Source organism: Aquarana catesbeiana, linkage group LG05 (genome assembly GCF_042186555.1).
Source record: "Aquarana catesbeiana isolate 2022-GZ linkage group LG05, ASM4218655v1, whole genome shotgun sequence".
In the NCBI taxonomy this organism is placed as follows: Eukaryota; Metazoa; Chordata; class Amphibia; order Anura; family Ranidae; genus Aquarana; species Aquarana catesbeiana.
Window position 1 is genome coordinate 257,156,795 of NC_133328.1, and position 13,844 is coordinate 257,170,638.

Sequence of the window (13,844 nt, forward strand, 5' to 3'; positions counted from 1 at the left end):
ACAATAAAGTGTTTTGCAAGTGCCTGTCAGAGCTTGATTACTTCATGGCATGCATGCTTTTACATTTAATTTGATAAGGGGTAGATATAATAATATCAGACTTTTGTTCTGAATCCAAAACATAGTCAAAACCAAGTATGGCTAATAAGTGTCACCACGAGAGGGAGGTGATAGACACACAACAGTAGATACTTATCTACACCGGCGGAATGAGTGAACTGACGTCAATATAAATTGTTGTAATTGGTAGAAAAAAATTGACTCAAATAGGCAATCACTTAAAAGCCAGGGGAAGATAAAAAACAGAGCAATAGAGTATTGATAGTAACTCCAGCATGGCAAAAAAAAATTATAATATATAATTATACTCCAAAATAGATGAACTCAGTCTTACCTTTAAGGAGAAAAGCTTTGTTGAATGATAGAAGACGAGCAACCGCCGTGTGTGGTCAAGTGAAGGTAGAATAGCCTGACTGACTGAGCCAAAAAGCAGCCCCATTTATATGGGCCCCAAACCGGAAGTGCGTCACCGGAAACCGTAAATCGAAAATGCACAAAAAAATTAAATAAATAAATAAAAAAATTAAAATAAATTATACTCCAAAATAGATGAACTCAACATTGGCCATTAGTCTTACCTTTAAGGACAAGAGCTGTGGTAAATGATAGAAGACGAACAACCACCGTGTGTGGTCAAGTGAAGGTATAGTAGCTTGATTGACTGAGCCAAAAAGCAGGCCCATATATATGGGAATATAAAGTGGGGGATATTACTGCGCTAACTCAATATAGTGATGAAAGATAAACAGCTGCTACATCGAAATATGAAAAAAATTCTAAAGCAAAGGGTGGTATAAATGTAGCGCTAAACAAAATAACTTTAAATAATGTGACCAAATAATGTATAAAAGTGATCAGAACTAAATAGTGAATATCAATCCCAAAAATAAGTGCAAAGCATATGAAAGCATGTGAAAAATGGGTGAAAACACAAATAAGGAATCCCAAAGGTGACAAAATCTTGTGGAAAACATATAAAAAGTCCACCGCAGAAAATGGTTGTTCAGAAGTGGGATACAGAGGCCCCAGCAAGCATGTAAAACTTTAGGGATAGTGTGTCCTCCAACCAGGATAAGGGATGTATAATCTTACCGGAACAGATGGACTCGAATGTCAGCGACAATGAGTCAACAAGTGTCAGAAACCATGAATCAGACCACGACAGAAGTACAGTTAATCACACTTGTTTAATAATAATAAAAAGGTAAACAGAGTAATGCCCTGTACACACAATAGGATTTTCCGATGGAAAATGTGTGATAGGACCTTGTTATCGGAAATTCCGGCCGTGTGTAGGCTCCATCACACATTTTCCATAGGAATGTCCGACACACAAAGTTTGAGAGCTTGCTATAAAATTTTCCGACAACAAAATTCGTTGTCGGAAATTCCGATCGGATTTGAGCCAACATCCGTCGGAAAAAATCCATGGATTTTGTTGTCGGAATGTCCGATCAATGTCCGACCCTGTATACAGGGCATAAGTGTAGTCAATACATAGCCAGAGTTCAGTAACCAGATCGGGAAGTCAGCCAATGTCAATGTCAGAGAGCCAGAGATCAACGTAGTAGTACAGCAAGCAGGATCAGGAGCCAGAAGGGACATCAGCCAAGCAAGTCTTCAACAGGAATGCAGGAGAAAGTCTCTGAGATGTGACCAAAGGCGAAGGCAAAGATGAAGTGAGCTGGACAGCTTTAAGTAGCCAGGACTGACGAGCAGATCATCAACAGCTGAGTCACTGTGGAGAGAAAGGAGCTGGCAATTAGCCGACAGCTCAGAGAAGGAAGGGCTGAGCCCAGCCCTGACAGTACCTCCTCCTCAACGACCCCTCCCCATCGGAGGATCACCGAGCTTGAGGGGAAAGCATCTATGGAAATCACAGAGGAGGACAGGGGCATGTACATCCGAGGATGAGATCCAAGATCGTTCCTCCGGACCGTACCCCTTTCAATGCACCAGGTACTGTATGCGCCCACGGAACCTACAGGAGTCAACAATGGATTGTACTTCATACTCCTCATGGTTCTCAACCTGTATAGGGTGAGGATGTGGCACCAAGGTGGTAGAGCGGTTGCAGACCAAAGGTTTCAATAAGGAGACATGAAACACATTAGAGATGTGCATACTAGGAGGAAGGTCCAATGCGTAAGCCACTGGGTTATTCCTGTGAAGTATACGGAAAGGCCCATTAAACCGAGGTGTGAACTTCAAAGCAGGAACATGAAGTCGGAGGTTGCGAGACGACAGCCAGACTCTGTCCCCAAACCCGTAGGAAGGGGCAGGCAGGCGTCTGCGGCCAGCATGGAGTCTGTACCTATCGTTAGCATGTCGCAAAGCCTCCTGGACTTGTGCCCAAGTGGAACGAAGGCCACGGAGATGCTCCTCTAACGCAGGAATACTCTGCGGAACAAACGAGGCAGGCAACACGGAAGGTTGGAGACCATAGTTCGCCATAAACGAGGACAAACGGGAAGCTGAATTCAAGGCACTATTGTGAGCAATCTCTGCCCACGGTAAGAGGTCTGACCAGATGTTATGATGGTCAGAAATATAGCAACATAGGAATTGCTCCAAGGACTGATTGGCTCGTCCTGCGGCCCCATTAGACAGCGGGTGATACGCAAAGGAGAAAGCAAGCTGAATATCCAACTGTGCAAAAAAGGCTCGCCAGAACTGGGACACAACTGACTACCCCTCACTGAGACAATCACCTTGGGTAGCCCATGTAAGCGGAAGATCTCCCAAGCAAAAATAGAAGCCAGTTCCTTAGAAGTAGGCAACTTCTTGAGTGGAATACAATGCAACATTTTCAAGAACCAGTCAACCACCATAAGGATAAGTGTGTTGCCCTGGGAGTTGGGTAACTCCACAATGAAATCCATAGACAGGTGGGTCCAGGGCCTCTCTCCATTGGGTATGGGTTGTAGGAGGCCCACTGGAAGGTGTCGTGGAGTCTTACTCTGAGCACACACGGAACAGGCAGCTACGAAGGCGGTTACATCAGCACATAGACTAGGCCACCAGAATTGTTGGGAAATGGCCCAAAAGAGTTGATTCTTCCCAGGGTGGCCAGCTGCCTTGGGAGAATGGTAAGTCTGCAGCACAGCAGTAGGGAGTGTCAGGAAAGGTCCCCTCCGCTGGTAATATCAATCATTTGGCGTGCAGTACTGAGGTCCACCAGCAGGTGTCTCCTGACAGTTTGGAGCTGTCAGAAGAGCTTTTCCCTGCTGGTATTTTGTCACCTTTGGGTCGCAGTACTGGCGTCCACCAGCGGAGGGATCCTGGCAGTATGGAGCAGGTATTCCCCTCTGCAGACAGGTGTCACCTGACTTTAATTAGCAGCTGCAGTATAAATACCTGGCAGGTGCACACTCATCTTGCCTTGGTATTATCCTTGAGCCCTGACCTGCAGCCTGCATCCTGTTTACCTGATTCCTGAAACCGAATTCCTGTACCTGAGACCTGATTCCTGGAGCCTGTTGTTCCTGTTCCCTGTCTGTTTCCTTGCTCTGGACCCTGAGCCTTGTATCTGACCCGTCCCTCCTGTGATCCATCTATCCTCTCTTGTCCTGTTTGTTTCCCTTCCCCATCTGCTGACCTCCCGCTGACGACCCTGCCCTGGCTCTGTTTATGATCTCGGTATTTCCCTTACTTGTATATATTTGTTCTGTTATTATTATTTGTGGGGTTCTGTTTTGTATTGGTTGTGGTGCACTGAGTGTTATTGGAGGTGGTTGTGTTATATTTATTCATTTATCTTTAATAAATCAATTATATTTTTTACGTATACACATCTGGGTTTCCTCTGTTGCAGTCCACACAGTTCTGGTCTTATCTGGTACTTGACACCGAGACTCTCGGGAACAAAGCAGCGGTCACAAAGTTTCTCAGGAGGAGCATCGACCTGAGCAGCAAGAATTTTGTCACCCAAAGGAGAAGTAAGACTGGCGCGAACCGTAGCCAGAATACGATCAGGAGGAATCACAGGAACCGGAAGCGACTCCATCTTGGAAGTGGAGGAAAATTGCCGTGACAAGGCGTCAGCCCTTACATTCTTAGTACTGGGTAAGAATGAGACAATGTAATTAAAACTGAAAAATGGGGTTCCCCTAACTGGATTTTCCCGGCACTTGCACATAAATTGTATATAGTAGCGCAGTACAAACTCATATAAAGGATAAAACAGTATTTTTATTTAATAAAGAATTTCATTTTCTAAAAACATTGTGGACATCATAGGTAACAGAAACATATTGCATAATTGACATGGTTCATATAGATCAGTCAACAATGATGTTATATACAGAAAAAAATCTCTTTTCAAGCCCGACGCGTTTCGGGGTACATAATAATTCAGTCCTTCTTCAGGGGCATGATTGAAAAGAGGGGTTCATCTAAATTAATTAAGAAAGTGTAATAAGTCAGTCAATTATTGTATATGATTAACGATAGATATCTGTTTAGAGGTTAAATGATCAGTTGATCACTTACCTGAAAATGTTTCGTAGGTTACTCTGAGGAAAGGTTTAAAAACCACATGAAAAAGCAAGGCATGCTAAGAAAGATGGTAACCAAGTATATTGATGTGGATACAGATGCTGTTCCTTAAATATTGCAATTTCAAGTAGGTGTTGGTAGACCACAAGTCTCCACAAGGAGGCACAAGGTTTCACCTACCCCTGTCCCTCCCGGATGCGTGCAGGCCAGAGCGATATACTGGGGCTAAAGAGGCAACCCTATAAACAAAAAGTTGAATAAGTACCATGAGTATGAGGGTATTCTATTATGTTGACATTAGAAAAAAAGGGGGGCAGACTAATGTGGATGATCATTAAATACATATTGAAATTTATAAAACATAATTTGCCTGTATTGTATAGTAAATGTATTCATGGTTTTTTATATATATAAAAATACCATTGTAGAATAAGAAAATATGTATAATATATACAGGTGAGTGTAAATCTTACATGAATCATATGTAGTCAATAATGCAATCATCCTAACTACTCTGTTAGCACTGATTCACAAAAATGGATCTAGTGCTGTACTCGCAGTGTGTTCAGATCCTAGGTTACAGGAGAGACTGATGTTTAAGTCTCAGAGGCAACAGGAAAGGAGCAGTAAAACCGGTTGTATATTTTTAAATGAAGATTGCATAGGGAAGAAAAGAGTATAGCCACATCCTAATTTATTATAACTAGAGAAATAGATAAGTACCTTGATTTAGTGATATATGGATTCAGCTGACCACGCATACCAGCGTCCGGCAGGTAAAGCGCCTTGGCTGGGAATGAGTGGAGCTGGTATATGTAATGGACGGGCTCCAATCAGCCGGCGCCGTAATCACGCTCAGCTGTGTAATGGAGCCCGTCAGCTGGGAAACCTCATCACAGCCCCCTGAGATGGGGATGCGCAGCGCCGCCCCTGCCGTGCATGCGCGAGCGCAATGACGTTGGGTCGACATCGCGCACACCCATCCCACCTACACGGAAATGCCTATCCGGCGGACTGAGCATGTCCGCCGGAGTGGCAATATGGAGGCAATGGGCGTGAATGTTAGGTCGCCCTAGTAACCTCCTGTAGCGCCGCCCAGGTAAGAATCCCGGGCGGCTTTCCGTGTCGGGCAATCGCTCGGGCCAGACGCTTCCCGGGAGGGGCAAACAGAAGGCGACCAAGGTGGAAAAACATGATTATGTTTGTACATCATAAAAGAGCTAGTTGAAAATGTTTGTTGATAATTACAACATACTGGAAAGACCGTTAAATTCTGTGTACTTTATATTAAAAGGTCAATAAGAAACAGCAAAAGGAGATCCTAAAAATTGAATAAAATTATATACTTGACGATGCCTAATATGGATAATTGACTTATAGTGGGCAGAGACTGGTTAACAGTGTAAATGAAGAACTAAGGGATAGCATGCATAATCACATTGATTAAATATGATATATGATCCATTGACATCTCAAATGTTTTACATTCAACTCATTCTTATTTGATACAGACAGGCATAACAATCATTACATTCATTGATTACATCAAATGATCTTAATAAACATGATCGTGTATTGGTCTTTGTACTAACAGACATAGAACTAGTGATCCACATAAATATCGAGGTTGATTTCTACCTTGCATGGTATATATTTAATACTGATAAGAGGACAACCAGTTCCTATAAAAAGTACACTTGTTGGTTCAATCAGCATTTCCAGATAACAATAGATAATTTGACAGTATAAATACTTTCTGTACAAAGTATTCCTGAAATGTCCATATAAGCTCACACATGACCCCATGCATTTCGTTGTTTGTTAACAATTCATACCTTATAGGTGACTTGGACATAATGTAAAATGCAAGCCAAGCAGGCCCAGGGAGATGTGAGGGGGAGGGAGTTCTAAACTCCACCCATCCTGTCAGTTCCAAACATAAGAATAATAAACAAAAGCATCTGGTATCACTGGTGGGTCTACCTTAAGGGTTTCGAATGACTTATCTTATTAGGGTCATGTATGTGACAAACCAGACATATCAAGAGTTTACAGTATATGCAATCAATACGGCAAAGACAACGAGTATCCTATATTGCTGTATACTATGTGGATAGAAAAAGAGTAGTACATATAGGGACAAGAAAAGAGAAAAGGGATGGCATCTTACACCCCTATTTTTTAGGAGATATAGAGGGAGCAAACACATGTATTAATATCCATGGTTTATTTTTCCATTCCACCGGAGTTAAAGCCCTCGAGGAATGGTTTAAAACAGACTGCCTCATTCAGGTTTGGGGGCAGGGTGGCTTTTAATAAATAGATCCATTTTAATTCTCTCTGGAGTAGAATTTTATTCCAGTCGCCCCTTCTGGGGCTGGGGTGTATCCGATCCAAGATTAGGAATTTAATCCTGGGGAACTTGCCCCCATGTACTAACGATACATGGCGGCTCAGAGGGAGGTCAGGGTCAGACGTTTGCATGGATACAATGTGTCTATAAGCTCTTCTCCAGAATTCTAGCTTTGTTTTTCCTATGTAAAAGCAACCACAGTTGCACTGGAGTAGATAAACCACTCCAGTGGTTCTGCAGTTCGCAAAATGTTTAGGGTAGAATTTATTTCCATTGGGGAGGGTAGGGTTCTTTTGTGTCCACATGTATCCGCAGTAACGACAAGAGCCACATGCGAATGTACCTTTGTACTTGCAGTGTGCTCTCGTCGACTTAAACTCACTACTTACGATTTTGTCACCAATGGATGTAGCTCTCCTAAATGTAAAGTATGGTTTAGTTGGCACCAGGTGGCCCAAGGACGGATCCAGGGCCAGCAAGTGCCAATATTTTTCAACTATTTTTCTGATTTGACGATGTTGCTGGTTATATGTTGTGATAATCCTTAGTTGATTTGGGTCTTTTTGTTGTTTAGCAATTTGGAAAAGAGTATTCCTAGGTTTGTTCATTACTTTTTTGAAAGCCTTTTTCAAGGACATGCGTGTATATCCTCGTGTTAGTAGACTGTCCCGTAGCTCAGCTGCCTCCCTCAAAAAAGTTTCATTGTCTGTACAGTTACGTTTGATTCTAATGTATTGTGAATACGGTATGGAATCAATGAGGGGTTGAGGATGGAAACTGGCAGCATGCAGTATGGTGTTACCTGCAGTGGTTTTTCTGAATAGCTTGCTGGAGAGTTTACCTTGTTCATCTTTAAAGATCTCTATGTCTAAAAAGGTTATATGATTTAACCTCAATAGAAAGACTTTGTTAAATTAAACTCGTTTTTGTTCATTCTTGATATGCACTGCTCGAGCACATCCGGGGGGGGGGCCGTCCCAGACGACAAAAATGTCGTCTATATAGCAATACCAACCCAAAATGTGATTGGTATATTGGGTAAGGCCCTCATCAGAGAGGAAGGCTTTCTCCCACTCCCCCAGGTACAGGTTGGCATACGATGGGGCACAGCATGTCCCCATCGCAACCCCCTCCACCTGGAGGTAGTGGGAGCCATTAAAGGTAAAGACATTATGGGTAAGGATGTACTCGAGCAGTGCAACAATGAATTCATTATATGTAGGGTCTAGATTCAGATTTTGTTGAAGTATGTGTCTGATTGCTGCGAGTCCACATTCATGTGGAATTGAACTGTAGAGCGTTTCTACGTCAATTGTGGCTAGAAAAGCTTGGTGTGATACATAGAGTTGATTCCATAATTTGCAAGAGATGACTGGTATCCCTTACATAGAGTGAAGTTACAAATGGCCTCAGATATTCATCGATCAATTTGCTTGCATTATCACTGATTGAGCCAACGCCTGAAATAATTGGCCTGCCTGGTGGGTCTGTCAGGTTTTTATGCACTTTTGGGAGTGCATAAAATGTGGGAGTCCTGGGAAAGTTGTTTCTAATAAAGGTCCAAGTAGATTTATTAATTGTGTTATTCAGGAATGCAGAGTCTACTAATGTGTAAAATTCTTTGTTATATTTTTCGATAATGGATGCCGGCATACGGCGGTACCAGTCCATATTATCAAGAATTTTCTTGCAGATATTAATATATTGGTCATTATCCAGGACAACTACATTCCCACCTTTGTCTGATGGCTTTATAGTGATTTTACTATTGGTCGCTAGGGAGTTTAATGCTTCTAGTTCTCCTGGATTTAAATTGGAGGGTCCTTTCATTTGTATTTTGAGTTTGTCTAAATCATTATTAACAAGTTTCAAAAAGGCTGCTGCATTTGGACATGTACTGGGTGGTGGGCAAAGATCGGATTTTTTCTTTAGTTTGGACATCAATGGATGTACCCGGTCGTCCGCATCTGATTCTTCTATTGATTGAAGAATTCGGGGAAGATCTATTTGGTTGATTAGATCAGCTGTGTCACTTTCCTCCAACAAAGCGATAAGCTGATCTAAAGCTTGATTTTCTTGGGGGGTATAAGTAGTTTTGGTGTCTTGTTTTTGATAAAGCTTTTTTAGAATTATTTTGCGGACAAATAGCTGGAGATCTTTGTAGAGCTCGAATTTGTCTAGATTGTAATTAGGGCAAAAATGTAATCCTTTCTTTAAAATCGACCTTTCATTTTCTGATAGGGGGTATGAGGATAAATTAATGATGCTCAAATCAGTGTCCAAATATGTGGATGTGTTCGGGTGGGCATTTATAATGTCATTTGTGTGTAGGTGTTGAGGTTGGTGGGGGTGGTTTGAGACCGGCCAACACTTGGTCTAAAAAAGAAGACTCATTGCGGCTTGATTCCTGTGCGTTTGTGGTATCCTGATTAGTGGGGGGTATGTGTGCCTGTGTGATATGATGGGACATAGGTCCATTTATAGGTTTGTCAAGGGGTGCAGGGCTGGAGTGTAGCAATTTAGATGTTTTATCTGAAATTTGTTTTTTCGACTTATGATCTTGTGTGGGATCGCCTTGAAATTGGCGTTTGGTGCCAAGTGAGGGTTTCACTTTAGGGATAATGGGAAGGGAATTATGGGATGAAGATTTGTTAGAAAGAGAGTTTGAAGTTGTATTAATATTTCTATTGGTATTTTTATTCTGATTCCATTTATATGCCTTTCCAGCTTCAAACGCATTTTTGTCTCTGTGAAATTTCTGTTTTTTTTTAATGAGGATATCTTTGTTAAAGGATTCAAGATGAATTTTGAGCTTTTTCTCTTTATTTATGACTGATTGATGTGTTCTGAATTTTTGTAGTTGTTCACAAGTTTTAGTGATTTCAATGTCTAGTATTCTAGATCTTTTAGTATATTCGTCAATTAATATCTGCATAAGATTACGTGAGCATGTTTGTAGAGTATTTTCCCATGTAGATTTGAAGTCCGTGTCCAGGTCTTCCAAGGTAGGAAATCTTCCAAGGTTCCAAATCTAGGTATTTATCTATTTCTCTAGTTATAATAAATTAGGATGTGGCTATACTCTTTTCTTCCCTATGCAATCCTCATTTAAAAATATACAGCCGGTTTTACTGCTCCTTTCCTGTTGCCTCTGAGACTTAAACATCAGTCTCTCCTGTAACCTAGGATCTGAACACACTGCGAGTACAGCACTAGGTCCATTTTTGTGAATCAGTGCTAACAGAGTAGTTAGGATGATTGCATTATTGACTACATATGATTCATGTAAGATTTACACTCACCTGTGTATATTATACATATTTTCTTGTTCTACAATGGTATTTTTATATATATAAAAAACCATGAATAAATTTACTATACAATACAGGCAAATTATGTTTTATAAATTTCAATATGTATTTAATGATCATCCACATTAGCCTGCCCCCCTATTTTTCTAATGTCAACATAATAGAATACCCTCATACTCATGGTACTTATTCAACTTTTTGTTTATAGGGTTGCCTCTTTAGCCCCAGTATATCGCTCTAGCTTGCACGCGTCCGGGAGGGACAGGGGTAGGTGAAACCTTGTGCCTCCTTGTGGAGACTTGTGGTCTACCAACACCTATTTGAAATTGCAATATTTAAGGAACAGCATCTGTATCCACATCAATATACTTGGTTACCATCTTTCTTAGCATGCCTTGCTTTTTCATGTGGTTTTTAAACCTTTCCTCAGAGTAACCTACGAAACATTTTCAGGTAAGTGATCAACTGATCATTTAACCTCTAAACAGATATCTATCGTTAATCATATACAATAATTGACTGACTTATTACAATTTCTTAATTAATTTAGATGAACCCCTCTTTTCAATCATGCCCCTGAAGAAGGACTGAATTATTGTTATGTACCCTGAAACGCGTCTGGCTTGAAAAGAGATTTTTTCTGTATATAACATCATTGTTGACTGATCTATATGAACCATGTCAATTATGCAATATGTTTCTGTTACCTATGATGTCCACAAAATGAAATTCTTTATTAAATAAAAATACTGTTTTATCCTTTATATGAGTTTGTACTCTGCTACTATATACAATTTATGTGCAAGTGCCGGGAAAATCCATTTAGGGGAACCCCATTTTTCTGTTGTTTATGTTTTATTGGATTTGGCACGGCTTCTTTTTTCTCCCTAGGAGAGTTGGTCGCTCTTTTTCTATGATGTAATTAAAACTCGACAAGAAAAGAGCCCATCGCACCCCTCTGGAAGGCGCTTAGCCTCAGACAAGAATGTGAGATTCTTATGGTCAGTAAGAATGAGAACCGGCACAGTGGTACCTTCAAGGAGATGTCTCCATTCTTTCAGGGCTAAAATGATTGCCAACAGCTCTCTGTCACCAATCTGGTAATTGCACTCTGCCGGTGAAAATTTCTTGGAAAAGTAGCCACACGGATGCATAGTGCATTCAGAGTTAGGACGTTGAGACAGAAGGGCGCCAACTCCAGTCTCAGAAGCATCAACTTCTAGAATAAAAGGCAACGTAGGATCAGGGTGTGCCAACACAGGAGCAGAAACAAAGGCAGCCTTGAGACTCTCAAAGGCCTTAATGGACTCCAGAGACCAACTCAGTGGGTTGCCGTCTTTCCTGGTCATATCAGTCAGGGGCTTGACCAGAGACGAGAAGTTACGTATAAACTTCTGGTAATAGTTGGCAAAGCCAAGAAAACGCTGCAGAGGACGTAAACCCATGGGTCGAAGCCACTGTAGGACCGCTGAAAGTTTCTCTGGGTCCATCGAAAAACCAGCAGTGGAAATGACATAGCCCAGGAATTTAACCTGTTCACAATGGAATTCGCACTTTTCCAATTTACAATAGAGATTGTTCTCTCTTAGTTCTCTATGAGGATATCATCGAGACAAATCACCACACATAACTGCAACACATCTCAGAGGACATCGTTAATGAACTCCTGGAAAACTGCCGGAGCGTTACAAAGGCCAAAAGGCATTATGAGATACTCATAATGACCCGATCTGGTATTAAATGCAGTTTTCCACTCATCACCCTCCTTAATCCTGATGAGATTGTATGAGATTGTATGCCCCTCTCAAATCAAGCTTCATGAAAACCGTTGCTCCCCTGAAGTGGTGAAATAACTCCGTAAACAACAGAATGGAATAGGCATTCTTAATCGTGAAACGATTGAGACCCCTATAATTGATACAAGGTCTCAGCTCACCACTCTTCTTTACAAAAAAGAACTGCAAAGCTCGGAGACAAATGTACAGAAGGCTTGTGCCAGTGCTCCTTAAAAGAGAGTCTTTCTCTGAGTCGGGGTCAGATGCTGGGAGCAGGCAGGAGGAAGTCAGGTGCAAGCCAAAGGGTTAAGCCAGAGGATCAGGAAGAGCAGGTCAAAACAAGCCGGGTCGGTACACAGGAGATCAGATCAGCAGATAATACAGGGCACAGGAGCACAGGGGGAGCTGAAGACAAACCAGCAATTGCAGACACTAGCAGACTTCCTTATATAGGCCCATGTGACCTGCTGGTAGAGATACTAGGTCCTAAAGTCTTTCTCCTGCCAGAGATGCTGGGTCCTAAAGTCCTTCTCCTGCCATAAGTGCTGGTAGAGATGCTGGGTCCTAGAGCCCTTCTCCTGCTGTTGATTCCCTGACAGTGCCACCCCCCTGACGGGCAGCCTCCGGATGCCCATTTGGGCCATTTTCTCAGGGTATTTGGCCCAAAACTCTTGGTGGAATCTAGGGGCGTGTACATTGGCCTCAGGTTTCCAGGAACTCTCCTCAGGTGGATACCCTTTCTATTTAATTAAGAACTGAATTGTCCTACCTCTCCGTCGACAGTCAAGGATGGATTCCACTTCAAATTCAGTCTCATCTCCTACCAGGTTTAAGTAGTGCAACATGAAATACAGGGTGGATCTTATAAGATTCAGGTAAGGCAAGTTTGAAGGCTACTGGATTTATTTCGCGTTTAATTTCAAAAGGACCAACAAACTTTGGCCCCAACTTTCGGGATGGACATGGCAGTTTGAGGTTTGCAGATGAGAGCCACACTTTGTCCCCACTTTATTTTATTTTTTTTATAATTCTTTATTTATATTTTTTACGTACAAAAACGAAAGCCATACATTATTTAAAAGTATGTTTACAAAACATTGTCATAGCGAAATACAAAAATCCCCTTCTATAAATATTACCCACCCACCTCCCGATCCCACCCACCCCTCCCCCTTCCTGCAGGTAGTTACAGTTGAGCTAGCAAACTTCTGTATGTCCTTCCATACTTTCCCAGAAACCCAAACTCGTAAGTCTAACATGTAATCTCCGCTAGGTAACTCCATGTACTCTTGAAGCTACGCCACCCTGCCCATTTATCCGTTCCATCGACCCCTCATCTGACTCGACTCCCGAATAATCCCTGTATTCTATATTGTAAATTTCGTTTATGTAAAGGAGCCAGTCTCGGGGGTTTGGACTCTCTGGCAGCAACCATTTCCTTGATATCTGTTTTTTAGCTGCATCTAATAGTATGGGGACGATGGATGATTGATAGAGCTTAATAGGCTTCTCGGTTCCATGGAATAAACATATCCATGGATCTTCTACTAAAGATTCCTTAATTATTTCCTTGGTTAGTTGTATAATTTTCTTCCAATATGCTTTATAAACCGGACACTCCCACCATATGTGAGCCATCGTAGCTAAATTTGTACAACCCTCCAGCATCTGTCCGTTTTATCTGGGTAGAGTTTACTGAGTCTGTCTGGCGTGTCATACCATCTTGCAAGACATTTAAAGTTGGTCTCCGACCGCATAATATCGGTTGAAGATCCGTGTAACATTTTCAAAGTCCTCTTCGCCGTGAATTTACTGCATTGTGACCCCAACTCCCTTTCCCATTTCTTG

The 13,844-nt window shown here is 41.7% G+C and overlaps 1 long non-coding RNA gene across 1 annotated transcript in view; it reads left to right on the forward strand.

The window, feature by feature from the left end:
• Positions 1-13,045, forward strand: part of LOC141145870 (uncharacterized) — a 30,638-nt gene extending 17,593 nt beyond the window's left edge. Inside the window, exons 2-3 of the long non-coding RNA XR_012244685.1 lie at positions 3,875-4,125; positions 11,113-13,045. This is a non-coding gene — a long non-coding RNA (uncharacterized lncRNA). The remainder of the gene's footprint in view (positions 1-3,874; positions 4,126-11,112) is intronic.
• Positions 13,046-13,844: the final 799 nt, after the last annotated feature.